At 46.5% G+C, this 14,565-nt stretch overlaps 1 non-coding gene across 1 annotated transcript; it reads right to left on the bottom strand.

The window, feature by feature from the left end:
* Window positions 1–14,264: 14,264 nt before the first annotated feature.
* On the bottom strand, window positions 14,265–14,337 carry TRNAR-UCG (transfer RNA arginine (anticodon UCG)). The gene has a single exon. It is a non-coding gene; the product is annotated as a tRNA-Arg (tRNA).
* Window positions 14,338–14,565: the final 228 nt, after the last annotated feature.

Genomic DNA, 14,565 nt, shown 5'->3' with positions numbered 1-14,565 from the left:
TATAGTTTGCAGTAACGAACCGGGCGGCGCGTTTTTGTATTCGTTCCAGTTGGTTAATGGCTGTGTTTGTCTCTGGGTCCCAGGCAGAGCTGTCGTACTCTAACATCGGACGAACCTTTGTTAAGTAAAGCGTTTCTTTTACCTTATGGGGGGCTCTCCAGAAATTACGTTTTAGAAAATTTAACATACGACTAGCCTTTGACGCCACGCTCTCTATATGGTCATTCCAAGAAAGATTATTTTTAAAGACAACGCCTAAGTACGTGTAACTACTTACCTCGATCAATGGTTCAGTGTTTAGAAAGTAATTTTTAACAAGTGGTACCCTCTTGTTAGTGAAGCGATTCACATTGCACTTGGCAGAGTTTAATTTCATGCTCCAGCTGTCGCACCACGTGGACACTGTTAGAAGGTCATTTTGTAAGATACTTGGATCGGCAGGGGACGTAATGGTGCGATATATGCAACAATTATCAGCATACAGGCGTATGTGACTGGAAAGATGCGTTCCTATGTCATTTATGAATATTAGAAATAACAGTGGGCCCAAGACGGACCCCTGTGGAACGCCCGATAAGACTTCAGTCTTTGATGAGGTCAGTCCTTCAAGGACAACACGCTGCTTTCTACCAGTAAGATACGCCTCAAGCCATTTCATCAGTGATGCTGGAATTTTGATGGCAGACAGTTTTGTGAGTAGAAGGTTATGTGCAACAGAATCAAAAGCTTTCTGAAAATCCAGAAATACGCAGTCAAGCTCGTGTCCGTTATTTATTGATGATGCGATATCATGGGTGAATTCGATTAGCTGCGTGTCACTTGAGAATCCCCGGCGAAACCCATGTTGCGTGGGGCAAAAGAATCCGTTGCTCTGTAAGTGACTCATTAGGTTGGTATAAATTATATGCTCTAGTAGCTTACATGAGACGCTAATTAGTGAAATTGGTCTGTATTTTTTTTTTGTTTTTGTCTTGTCGCCGCCTTTGAATACAGGTACTACATTACCACTTTTCCAATCTTTAGGCAGGGACCCCTCTTCGATAGATGCCTGAAAAAGAATTACTAGAAATGGGGCGACGGATGCAGCACAGTTCTTTAAGACATAGTTTGGAATGTGATCAGGACCAGATGCGGAGCTAACTTTAACGTTCTTGAGCAGTGAAGCAACTCCCTGTTCTGTTATTTCTATGTTTTCCATTTGTTCGAAGTCGGTAGGAATTGGCAAGTCTTTCACAATAGCAGCAGTGCCGGAAAATATTGATTGGAAGTAGTGATTGAAGTGCTCAGTTTTGCTGGTTACGTCATCACCGTAATTTACGTCATCTATAGTATCAGGCACAGCTACTTTGTTGTTTCCTTTACTTTTGACCTACTTCCAGAGATCTTTCGGATTAGATTTTATTTTATCACCTAATGTGTGCAGGCACGTAGCCTCAGCGTTCCTCATTTCTTTGTTGATAGTCTTGCTTAGGTCTTTCATCTTAAGATACGTATCGGAATCCGGGCATGCGCAATATTTGCGATATAATCGGTGCCTTCTGTTAATAATTGATCGAAGGTTGTGGTTCATCCATGGCTTATCAGTTTCCCGTCGGGACGATACGATGCGTGATGGGACGTAAACTTGAACTAATGACAATAGCTTAGCTTTAAACAAACACCAGGCAGAATTAACGTCGATGTTTGAGGTGTGTCGACGAAATTCAGGTAGACAGCCATGAAGTTCCAGAGATAGCGATGAGTAATCTGCTTTATTATAAAAAAACACCTTCCGTGGCGGTGGGCTTTTTCGGCGCATAGCAGTACACGTTAGTTTTGCAGTAACGACTTCATGGTCGCTTATACCGGGAATTACGGTTACGCCGGACACAAGATCTCGATCGTTACAGAGGAACAGATCAATTATGCTTTCATTAGCTGATTCTAACCTTGTTGAGCGCTCAACAAACTGGAACATAGAGTTGGCTTTTATCAGCTCGCAAAATTCTGTGGAGATAAGAGACGAGGAATTGTTTTGCGGTTGAAAGTTTTCCCATTTAATATGGGGAAAGTTAAAGTCGCCACCAAGAATAATAGATGTCGTGTTTAACGAGAGCATGATGTCATTCATTTGAAACAAAGGCTTCGGTGACCTGCAGTTTGGGGGCCTGTAGAACGATCCGATTGCTACAGAGTGGCCGTTTACGAGCATCACCCTACACCAGACCGTTTCACAAAGGCAGCTTTCTACGTTGATGGGAGTGCTACTGAGACTGCTGTGGATCAAAACAAAGACGCCACCACCGTGGCAGTTGCGGTCTTTTCTGTAAACAGTGTAGTCTGACGGAAATAGTTCGCTGTTGTAGACTGAACTATCTAGCCATGACTCTGTGCCAATGACTACATGTGGTTTTGTCGATTCCAAAAGAGATTCAAACTCATGTTTTCTGTTTTTTAGACTTCGACTATTCACGACTATGAAATTCAGGTTATGAGCCGTCTTCCGAGACGTAGCGAACTGGCATGGCTATCCGTCGAACTCGATTACGTTATCAGGACCAGCATTGTACTTGTAGGTCTTTTTACCTATTTTGAGCTTATTGAAGATAAGTTTGAAATCACTGCCACGTAATTTAGCAAACTGAAGCAACTTCTTGCGCTCAAAACAAGCCTTCTTAGAGTAGTCTTCACTAATGCCAAATCCTGTTCCCTTTAGTCTCGAGGCGGCCTCAAGGACACGTTGTCTTTCTTTATATGATATAAATTTTACTATTAATGGTCTTTTCTTGTGCTCAGAGTACCGCCCTATTCTATGTGCTCTCTCCATAGATTGTAGTTCAAGTGACACATTTAATTTCTCTGAACAGAAGGACGTAATCTTTTCTTCTGATTCAGCCCATGTTTCCTTCGCGGTGTCGGGAAGGCCGAAAAAAATCATGTTATTCCGGCGAGACCTATTTTGTGCTAAGGTGCTGGTGCCATGAAAACACGCTCATATCAGCAGCATGACCAAGCCCAACAATCCGCTCAGGGTGTACAACCTAGGCCCGTTTCCCTCACATGGGACGGGAAACTGTATGAAAATTTTGTATTGAACAGACTGACGGCGTATCACGAAAACAATGGATACCTGCCCGACACTATGTTCGGATTTAGACCGCATCCACTCACACAGGATTGCTTACTACTGATGAGAAAAAGAAACAGATGAACTCCAGGCACAGTGCAAGAGAACTATCGCCATATTGCGTGTCAAGGAAGCGTTGATAATGTATGGCAGGACATAATATTGCATCGCGTAAATTTCTACCACAGTGGGCAACGAACCTTCAGAGACATGAAAGGCTTTCTAACAGAGAGAACAGCAACGTAGGAGTCCGTGAACTCCAATTCAGCAATTTCAAAAGTACCATTGAAGGGTGTGCCTCAAGGATTCGTTATATTGTCAGTAATATTTAATCTGGCAATGAGCTCCTTACGTTGGAGGTTGCATAAAATCGACGGAATCAAATATGCGGTGTTCGTGAATGGTCTGTGCACTTGGAAAACAAGTGGCTCAGTTGGACGACGACAAGATGCGGCCGAAGCTTCTGCAAATTTGACAAAAGACTACCTCGTGGCATGCGGGCACTCCTGCGCCCAGGAGAAATCCACGCTCCGGGAAAAGGCTGCCGTCTCCAGCATATTCAGCAACGTGCATTTTGAACGTTTTGGGGTGCGCGGACAAGCACGAGCACAAGCTTTGCAGAAAATACTGTATAGAAGAATATATAGGCATATTGACGAATACGTTATGAGCCAGATTCATTAAGAAAAATGGGAACTCATTGCAGTATCCACTAGGGCCAAAGACGCTGTGGCAGCGCAGGAATTGGCTATCGCTCTCGCTATCACAACATGCGACAAGACATCCATCATCATTACAGATTCACAATAGGCCTGCAGAAGATACAAGATCATCATAAGCTATGGATCACCTAAGCAGCTCAAGGGCGAGCACATCCAAGCAACGTGCATAATCTGGACACCCGGACCTGCGTCTTTGATAGGGAAACGAGTGGTACACGCCACAGGCCGAGATAACATACACCGGGCGACCCCGCAGGGAGGACGTCTTCTTGGGGATATCAAAGCAAGAAAACCAACAAAGTACACGGGCATGCTAGAAAACTGCAAGACGTAACGGAAATGTCACCTAGGACAACACAGAAGGATAACAAGTCATAAAATAGCAATGTGGATATTACTACAGACAGGAACAGATGCACGGAACTCTATTGCCCGTAATGTAACCGGGGGCATGTCCGAGAGACTGCAGGTACTGCATTGACGCACCCTATCCACTCAACCACAATATATAGGGGTGCAAAAACAATCTGAAAATATCACAAGAAAGAGCGTCTAGGCTCAGTCTATACAAAACAGGGGAGGGCTTGAACGAACGCTGAGCGGGATAGGTAATTGAGCTACCTAGACCAACCGGACTTGAGAAGCTTGGCTGTCGACACTCTCGCTCACTTCACGCAGCACCACAGCTCACAGCATCATTGCGTCTATTCTTGTTTAACAATGGCAGCAACGGTTAAAGGAAAGACTTACACAGCACACACTACTCTCATGAGCCGAGTTGTCTGACGCTTCGCAGCGAGCCTCCCTCGACTCCCTTTGCAAAGCTACTTCCAGCGTGCCACGGAGGCGCGTATAGTATGGAAACGAAAAGCAGAGGATTTGCACGAAGCGGAGAGGGTGGTAGAAGGTTTGGGCTGTGACTGTCTAACTAGGCGACGTCAACTGGCGCGGGGCCGGTGCTGCGATAATCGAGTACGTAATACTGGCGTCGCACTTAACGGGGGAGGTTTTTTTAAAGAAGTGTTTGGCGTGGTGAGAGCCGCTGCATGCTGCATCGTGTTGCCACTGTCGCTTTAATTTTAGTGATGTTGTTTCATGTCGGTATCGTAGACACAACTGAGAATCGTCCTAAAAAATATTTTTTCTTAGCGCTCAATCTGGCTTACACTAACCAAAATTCTACTCAGCCGGGGCAACTAGAATTTATAGCCACCAAATTGGATGGATGGTGGTATGCAGTTACACCCACAAGTAAACTGTTCAATTCAGTATTCTACTCAATTGGACTCACTCAGGCCAATGGGTCGGCCTACGTCTTGGTCAGTAGACTCATGAGTGAGTTTGCCGAGCCTATGCCGAGGTGTACGTTAAGCGGACAGCCGATCTTATACGCCCTATGCACGCGTAGGCACTCGGCGAGGGCAGGTGGGCTGGGAAAAGTGGGTGGGTGTTTGCTTGGTGTCTCCGTTACCTCTTTGGTGTCCTGGAGGCGCTGCCGAAGCGTACTCAAAAGCAACACTTTGTTTGCACTTAGCGAATGCGCAAACTCGAATATTTCAAAGCTCTAGGGCCCACCTTCACAGGAAGCCTGATTTCCATGGCGAAAATACGTGATGGGGGTGAACTTGCCGCCCCTTCCTCGTAGACGTGCTGCGGTCAACGGTTGTACTGAGAGGATGTCGACAAATACGGTCCCGCGATCAATTTTGCGACTTGGTGCTTGTGCAGTGCCAAAGAGAATGAGCTACCCAAGCTACAGCGGCGGATTCCAACGAGTGACATTGTACAGGTGTATACACAGGCGATATGCAAAAACAAACGAAGCAGACACTGGGCCTGAGTAGCAGGGAGGGGTTCCCTTCCGTCGTAATTTTTTACCACATCAATCATGTTCATAAAGAAAAGCCTTGATTTCAAAATACTGCTGCAAAATAAATGACGAATCATAATTTTTAGGGGTGGACGAATATCCGAGGTTTAGAATATCAATAGAGTATTACGCGCTAAATATTCGTATTCATATACAAAAAATATTTGGCATTTGCGAAATATTGAAAAGTAACCAAGTATGTCGTAACAACTGACTGTTAAAATATAGTTGCTGTTCTCCATCTGGTACACAGAGTATCGAAAATTATCAGAAGTAAGATAGCGACAAATGTTTCGAAGCATTGGAGGAACAAAATTGGTAGTGCAAGCTTTGTTTTCGGTTTCGTGGCGGAAGCCTACACGAAGACTTGTTATGATCGTTTGAAGTCTCTCATTTAGTGTTTTTGGTGGTTTATGGCAGTCAAGTCATAAGCAATAATGTTCACAGGCCCTTTTACAGATGTCTATGTCACACAAGCCGTTCAGCAGCTTTTTGGTTTCTTTTCTACAATGTATGATCTTTCTCTGCAACCATTTATTCATCATATTCGGAAAGCTAATCATGCCGCCGCAATGCATGTTAAAAAGCTTCCATGCAACTAGGCCCTAAAAATTTTAAGAGGCTATTCGCGCAGTTTTTAATGAAGAGTTATCCAGTGTTCCAAATTGACCCAATTGTCCTGATTGATAGCTGTAGCTGTTTTTCACTAGTGAGTATAATGCTGGTAATACTACATAAGAATATATATTTCTGTTTTAAATATACTGTATGTGGATGCGATTGGCTATCCGATATTTGATTCAATATTCGAGACCTACTATTTTTACTTGGTTCACATTCGAAAAAGTTCATTGGCGCTAACCTATAATTATTGTCAATGAACATTTTTGACTATTAGAGCTTCTGGGGACATTAGTTTAATGAGTGGGCCAGAACAGGACCAGCAGAAGAGAAGAAGGAAATTTCTCATGAAGATTGAGGCATAGAAAAAAATTGAGGAAAGGACATCAGGATAGGGAGGAAACTGTCCTTTTGAGTTCCTTTTTTTCTGCTTCCCCTTAGGCGCTGGACATGGCTGAAATGTCAAAATTACGACTAGCCGAGCCCTCTGCTAAAAATTTCCTTGAAGTTTTACTTAGCTGCGCCAAAGCGTCAGCAGATAACTTCTTAAATGGCTGTGCCGATACTCAAGTTTTGCAATAACCGTTTGAATACAGGTATTAGGAGGGACGAGAAAGAACTTGTGCAATAAGAGAAACACTCGCCTCGTCAATGTATCACGTCAACACGGCGTGGTAAGCGAATATGTGTAGCAAAAGGAGGACGAGAAAATAAAATAAAAAATAACTGGCATTTTAAAGTAACGAGCAGTTTTCCAAAATTAGTTAACGGGGGCTGCGAGGAGACAGAAATTAACAAGCGAAAGAAGCTTGTCTGCCTTGTTTTTTATTACTCTGCCCCATTGATAAAACTGCATACCATCACCGGTATTTGCGTCCATCTCCATCACAGAAACACAAAGTTAGGGAACTCGGTGCCTAAGTTTCGCAAAAAATCTTCTTTGAAACGGGATTATATGTTTTCCGAGCCATTCACTCTAATAAATGTAAATCTTGTCTGTTACCCCTAGTTTTACTACCGTTTCTCATCTCTGTACCTATGTCTTTTTGAATATTTCTTTACATGTGGACGCAGTAATCCTAAAGGCATGTTTTTTCAATACTTCTTAGAACACTTTTTCTCTTGAATTTTCTTCCAGGCAAAAGGCCGACACTGGGGTCAACACAGCTCTGCCTTCAGTGCACAAAACTTGATCTCAAGAATGCCAACCTAATGAGCATCTTGCCCAGAAACCCGAGATCGCTCCTCAACGGGCCGCTAAGGAGTAGCTCTTGCTTGTTTGCTGGCTGGGCAGAAATGAAGACTTTATGCCCGCCGTTATTTTATCTCACTGCTCGCTGCCAGTCCCCTTACATTAAACGCGCCAAATTTAAGTGCTGCTTCTGTTGTGACTGCCATGTGCGCGGCAAATTAAAGAGACCGAATGGCTTCGTGGTCACCGTCAAACGTAATACATCGACGGGAGAAATACAGCAATTTTCGCCTCTCCAGTTTCTACAGCACACCCAAAAGGCGTGCGCGCTATCTGCGGCACGCCGACGAAGCCTCAGCGCGCTCCTCTCCTCGTGCGTCACGTCTAGTCCTTTGTCAAGCCAGAAGGGACCCGTGGTTTCTACATCGATGTAGTCGTCACCGCCTTTTTCTCCCGCGGGATGTTGGGCTTCGGGCAAAAGGTCGCCCGGCGCTGTCCTCTCGATTTGAGGGGTGGTTCGTCGATGCTTGTAGACGGATGTTGAGCCTCTTCGACGCAGACCTTGTCATGTGTCCTATTTGCAGGCGCACTACTCATGCTTGGTTGGGCCACTTCCATGCCCTTCTCCGTCCTCTTTAGGTTTTCCATCTTCCGTCGTAGTATTTTGACTTCCTTTTTGTCCAGCTGCAACAACCTTTCGGGCTAGAACAGCCTGCATCGACAGAGGGGTCTCGTTTTTGGTCTGTCTCGTTGACCCGCCCCCGCTAACGACGTTAGGCACTGGCTCCAGCGTATTCTTTTCTGGGGTTCTCGCTGCCTCCAAGTATTCATCCGCATCCATGATAAGTTCGGATTTCTCTTCTCATGTGCCCTGTGGCATTTGCATACGTTTTGACGCACGGGGACTGGTCATAGTCAAAGCGATGGCACTGTCTGCCACGGGTAGCATTGCATTCACGTCGGACATGTTCGGAGGTATGAGACCTTGGGCAAAGTAGGGCTCTTCCAGGAACCACAGCGAGGGAGCGGTCTCCAGCAGTGCGTAACTGGTGAGACAGGTCTCCAATTGTGCCACCAGGCTTCAACTTCGAAGACACATAACGTGTTGACGAACCTTTGTCCGTGACATCCCGAACGCGCCAACGTTCCTTGGCGACTTCTGTCAAGTTCCGTTCGGCGCCAGGACTGTTCGCATATATTCATCCTGCCCATTGTGCAAAACCCAGTGGATCTTCATCCTCACTCCCCGAACATCGAGATCAATAACAATTCACCGACGTTCTTTCACATTTACTTCATGGGGTGAGAGCACCTTCTTCATTCCTTAACACTCTTGAACCTAACAGCACAGATGTGGTTCATTTGGTACGCCCCAACGTGACAATCTCGGGGAGCAGTGCCAAATCAACCAGTGCGTCGTGAAAATCCATGACTTTATAGGGCCTTGCTCTGACGTCGGCGTGCAAAAACAGCGTATTTAAACCAATTCGGCCTCTTGGTATCCGCCGGAAAAAAAATCTTAATCCTAGACACTCGAGCCAGCAAACCTGTTTCCACTGACAAGCTTGGTCGCTGGTACCTCTCCACATAATCACATATGCCCACACCGTCACGCCCGGTAGCCGGAAGTGGAATCCGTGGCCATCCTGACGCCACACAAGAGGTGAAGGCGCGACCTTCATTAGGGCACGCGGACATATGTGCCACTGTGGTGCGCCATCGTTTCATACGTATGTCAGTAAAAATTTCTAAACAAGCGTCCGCGACAGAACTCGAAGCTGCGCTCTTCTGACTCTATGTAAGACACCTCATTCATTAGGCCACGTGCTTTTTTTATTTAATGCCGGTTTTTTATATCACACCGAATATGCATATATTACACCCATGTCACAAGTGCAAACCTGCAGGAAAAAAAGGAAAATAAGTAAGGAAAGAGAAGGGGTTCAGCACTGCCGTCCGTCCGTAAATGACTGGCGTTGTGAAATTAAAATTCCTTCATGGCTGTCAGAACTTCGAGCCTCGATAGCCATTCCGGTACATATTCTTGCATTTTCTGTATATGCACGAATCGCGACATAATTCTTTGAAATATATATGAACCGGCCTTGCGTCGGGATCACATACGAGCCCGCCATATATAGTGGAGAGCATTCAACATAATAAAGTCATACGGAGTCCCGTCTTCATCCTTAATTGGCAGATACCTCATCCCTTGGGGGTCTACAGGTAATTCTTTCTTCATTGCTCGCTTCAAGACGTCCCAGAAGAACACAGCCGCCCAGCAGTGCAAGAAAATGTGATCTATGATTTCGGCCTTCTTGCAGATTAAGCAGTGAGAACCCCACGGTACGAGAGAGCCTCGTTCTTCCATAAACGTCTTTACGGAGAGTGTTCCAGTGTGGAGCTTAAAAAAGAAGGATTTACCCCTGGTGGCACCTGCATGCAATTAACCCTTTCAGGACGCCCTGTCCTGGCCCTCCACTGTACATGGCTCTGTAAAGTGGCACTGGGAAAACAATGTCACACACATCGTTATGCGTTTAGCGTTTTCCTTTTCACTTCACAAAGGTAATCATTTGAAAAGCGAACAGTGAGGAAACAGACACTGTCGACCATTTCCTCACAATAGCCACGACGTGTTCCGGTCATACTTGCCGTGCTAACAATATGTGCCGGCAATGCGTCGCTCAATCTGAGCTGACATAGGGTGCGCGGGAAAGGATCGGGCACACCGCGGAAATAGAAAAATCGGTTTACCAGTTGTCGAACAAAAAGATGCGCCAAACCCGAACCCCCGTCCTTCACTCTTCTGAACAAATTTGTTCGACTGCACCTTTCCTATCTTGAACCCCAGATGAACACCGCAAACACTCTGTGCAGTCTTTGCACATTTACTCTACAACAATACACCGCTTGCATAACATAGTATAACTTGGCGATTAAAAAGATGTTACAAACTGTCGCTCTTGCAAAAACAGACAGGTTAGTACCTCTCCATTTGTCTACTTTTTCTTTTATTTCACTTGTTTGGCTCCTCCAATATTCATCACTGCTTTTACAACTGTCTAGGGGAACACTGAGATACCTCGTCGGAGTTTTCGCCCAGCTCACACTCGCGAAATAATCTGGTGCGGAAAGCCATTCCCCGTGCCACAGCCCGAGGGATTCGCCCCAATTTATTCTGCTACCCGTGACTTCACAGAAATGATTTACTACAGATGTTGCTTCGGCTACACTTGGTTTATCGGTGCAACACACTGCAATGGCATCTGCATACGCCAGTAGCTTTGCTTCTGTTGCTGCCAATTTAAAAGCACGTATTTTGTCATTTTAATTAATTGCCACACACATGGCCTCTATAGAGATAGCAAATAGAAGTGGGCTGAGGGGACAGCCTTGGCGCACTGAACTCATAATGTTAATGGGGGCCCCCAGTGACTTATTAACAACTAATCTGGTTGTGCAGTTCTAGTACGCCAAGGCTACGCCCTCAGTGATGATGGAACCGACATTATCGTGATCCAAAATGGCAAACAAAATAACATGGGTGACACAATCGAAAGCTTTCTCGAGATCGAGCTGAAGAACTGCAACGCCGCCTCCGGTGACGTCACATAACTCGAGCACACATCGCATCTTATGGATTTAAGAAAAAATAGTTTTCCCTCTGATGCCACAAGTTTGGTGGTCTCCGACTATTTCTTTGATGACGCCTTGTAGTCTAGGAGCTAGAATCTTCATAAATATCTTGTAATCAACATTTCTTAGTGATATTGGCCTATAGAATGACACTAATTTTAGTTTATCTATTTCATCGCCCTTAGGTATTAGTACGGTGTCCGCTTTTCCAAAGGGGGTAAACATTTCTGCGTCATTGAATACCATTGCCAGCAATGGAGCCAACTTCTCTCTTCAACGCCTTGTACCACCCAGCGCAGAGGCCATAAAGTCCAGGCGACTTTCCCGGGTTCAAATCGTCGATTGCCTTTTCGACTTCCCCATCAGTTATTTTAGCTTGTAATCGTTCTTTGAAATCATCACTTATTCGCGGCATGCAATTAGGAAAATGCGCTTTAAAACCCTCTACATTCGCTTCCTGATATGCAAAGAGCGACTGGTAGTACTCGAAAAAGGCGCGCCCAATGCTCTTACTGTCTTCAACGGCAGTCCCTTTCATTAGAATTTTATCGATGTGGTTTCGCCGTCCGTGCGCCTTCTCAAGACCAAGCGCCCTTGTAGTGGGCGTCTCCCCTGCCGCTAGTGCATCTGCTCGCGCACGCACGATGGCACCTTGATAACGCTCTTTCTCGAATTGTTCAAGTTTTTCCTTAATGTTTCATACATCGTCTTTGTACGTACCAGGCTCTCTACACTCACGCGTTATCAGCTGCTCAAGCAGTCTTCTTAAGCCGTTTTCTTTCATTTCCCACTCGAATATTATGCAACTCGATCTTTCTAAGGCTTTAATTTTAACCTTCTGTTTAAATGATTCCCACTTCTCTGTTATTGTTTGCGTTGCATCATCGAATATTTCACTAACCGCATCCCTTACTGTTTTTACAAAGCACTGATCATTTAGTAAGAAGGCATTCATTTTCCACAGATCCCAAATAAAAGCATGTTTCGTTTTCACTACACCTATGTGACATTTTACGAGGCAGTGGTCCGAAAACGACACGGGCACTACACAATGACTGTGGCATCTTGGAATCGTGTCCATTGACATGTACATTCGATCCAGTCGGGCATGACTACTGCCTTGAAAACGAGTAAAAGTCACTTCACGCCCCCCTTCCTGACACTCGAATGCATCAAGTTCATTTTCGCCTATTAGTTTTGATAATACACTACAGCTTTTGTCCCGCACACCGGCATTATTCAATCGGTCTCTGGCATTCAACACACAATTAAAGTCCCCTAACAAAATAACGCACTCATGACAACAGACATGCTTAGAAAGGTTAGTAAAAAACAAGACACGCTCCTCCACTGAATTCGGAGCGTAGACGCATATGGCGCGGAATTGAACATTACATATCAAAACATCGCATAAAACAATCCTTCCAGACTCGCAGAAAAATACACTTTGAATCTGCAGTCCATGCAGCTTCTTGACGAACAGGATGCAACCGCCGGACGTGCCTACCGCATGGCTAACCACCGCAAGATATCTTCGTGAATCGTCGCACCATGCTCCCGGTCTGCTCCTCTCCGTCAACCTTAGTCTCTTGGACGGCTAGTACGTCTATGTTGTGGTCAGTGACCAACCGTAAGACCTGGCTTTGCCTACGACTAGCCGCCAACGCTCGCACGTTCAATGTGGCAATAATAAGGGACGGTATTTCCGCCATTTTCAACTAGCGGGTAAAGCAGGCCCGGAGCATGGTGCTTACCGTTCACGACTAGCCTTCGGCTAGCCGCCTCCGGGACCTCCCGGCTTGTTTTTGTCATTAGGCGAGGCCCCTTAGCCACCAGGCTTCTTTTCAGGTGGCACATTAGGCTTTCGCTTGTAGCCCATCCGCCTTCCTCGAGGCGCTTTCGTCGGCGGCCCTTCGCTGGTACTGGTGGCGCCACCGTTCCCTTCCTTGGCCTCGTCGTGGGGGCGTATGACTGGGGCACCGAGAGTAACAGAACGCTCACCGTCGTTGACGTCCTTGTCCTGCAACTTTGCCGTCGTGTCGTTGTCGGGTGCGTCGTCGTTTACGCCCCCCGTAGCACGGCTCGCTGCAGGAAGGACCTGTAGCTGCTTGCCCGTCTTCTCGGCAGTCTCAACCACAGAGCCTTCTGCGCCGGCGTTCGATGACCCGCTGAGTGTCCCTGTCGGAGCCAAGTCTCCCGATCCTTTGGCAAGCGTCCTCCGTCTCGACCATGTCCATAACGTGCTCAGCTGCAACGTCACTCACTCCTGGTCCTGTCACGGCGGCGTAGAATTTGACGCAGTCAGCGTCAACGTGGCCGAAACGTCTGCACCTGGAGCAGCGCGGGACTTTACACTCCCGGTGGACGTGCCCCGTATCTTGGCAGCGCAAGCACTGCATAGGTCGACCGGGCACGACCACCAAGGCCAACTCTCCGCCGACGCGGACATGATGAGGAAAGTCCTCCACTTTGACGCCACTCTTCATCTTGAGAAACACAGTCCTGGGGGTCGAGGTCTTCTGGTCCATGCCATGGACGCGCCACCTTTCCCGGCTTACCTTCTCCACCTTGCCGAAAGCCGCGAACGCAGTCCGGACGTCCTCGTCAGGAACGCCAAACAGCAGCCAGTGAAGCCTTAGCTTCACCTGCTGGTCCTGCGGGTCCACGATGACGCAGCGTCGTCCCTTCACTTGTAGTTCTTTGAGGGCCATCAGGCGTTTCGTCGCAGTGGCATCAGTAAGAGTCACCGCCCAGAGGTGGTTTATCTGGTACGCCCCTATGCATACCATGTCAGGCAGCAGTCGCGTCGGCAGAACGGCGTCTCTAAAATCTTCAACCTTGTATGGTCTCGCGCGTACATCACCGTGTAAACACACGGTGTTAATACCACTCGTCCTTTCGGCAGCTGAGGCAGAATAAACGGATAATCTTTCTCGTCGTCGGTGATCCTGTTTCCGCGACGAAAAGTGGCCGCTGTCGCTGCCCCGGAAGAGGCCATGACCCTACGATCCGAACAGCTCGGCTGCCGGATGCAGAATGCGGACAAGTGTGCATTGGCGGTGCACAGCAGTTTAATATGTATTCTTCAAGGTGCAAATGAAAATGTTCAAAAAACGTCCGCGACAGGACTCGAACCTGCAATCTTCTGAGCCGAAGTCAGACGCCTTATCCATTAGGCGACGCGGATTTTTTTTTTCTTTATTCCCAGTCCTCGACATATCAACAAAAGTTCCTAAACTTATATACAAAAAGACGAAAGAAGACAGGAATGAATACAAAAATCGAACAAGAAACAGTGACATCACATTCGTTGCCGTCGTCTATTGTGGAATGACGTTGTCTTATTAAAATTCCGTCAGTGCTGTCAGGGGTTCAACCCAGGACAGCCAATCAGGAACACGCTGTTTCAACTTCT

Source organism: Dermacentor andersoni, chromosome 3 (assembly GCF_023375885.2).
Source record: "Dermacentor andersoni chromosome 3, qqDerAnde1_hic_scaffold, whole genome shotgun sequence".
Classification (NCBI taxonomy): domain Eukaryota; kingdom Metazoa; phylum Arthropoda; class Arachnida; order Ixodida; family Ixodidae; genus Dermacentor; species Dermacentor andersoni.
This window is presented reverse-complemented; position numbering and strand designations above follow the sequence as displayed.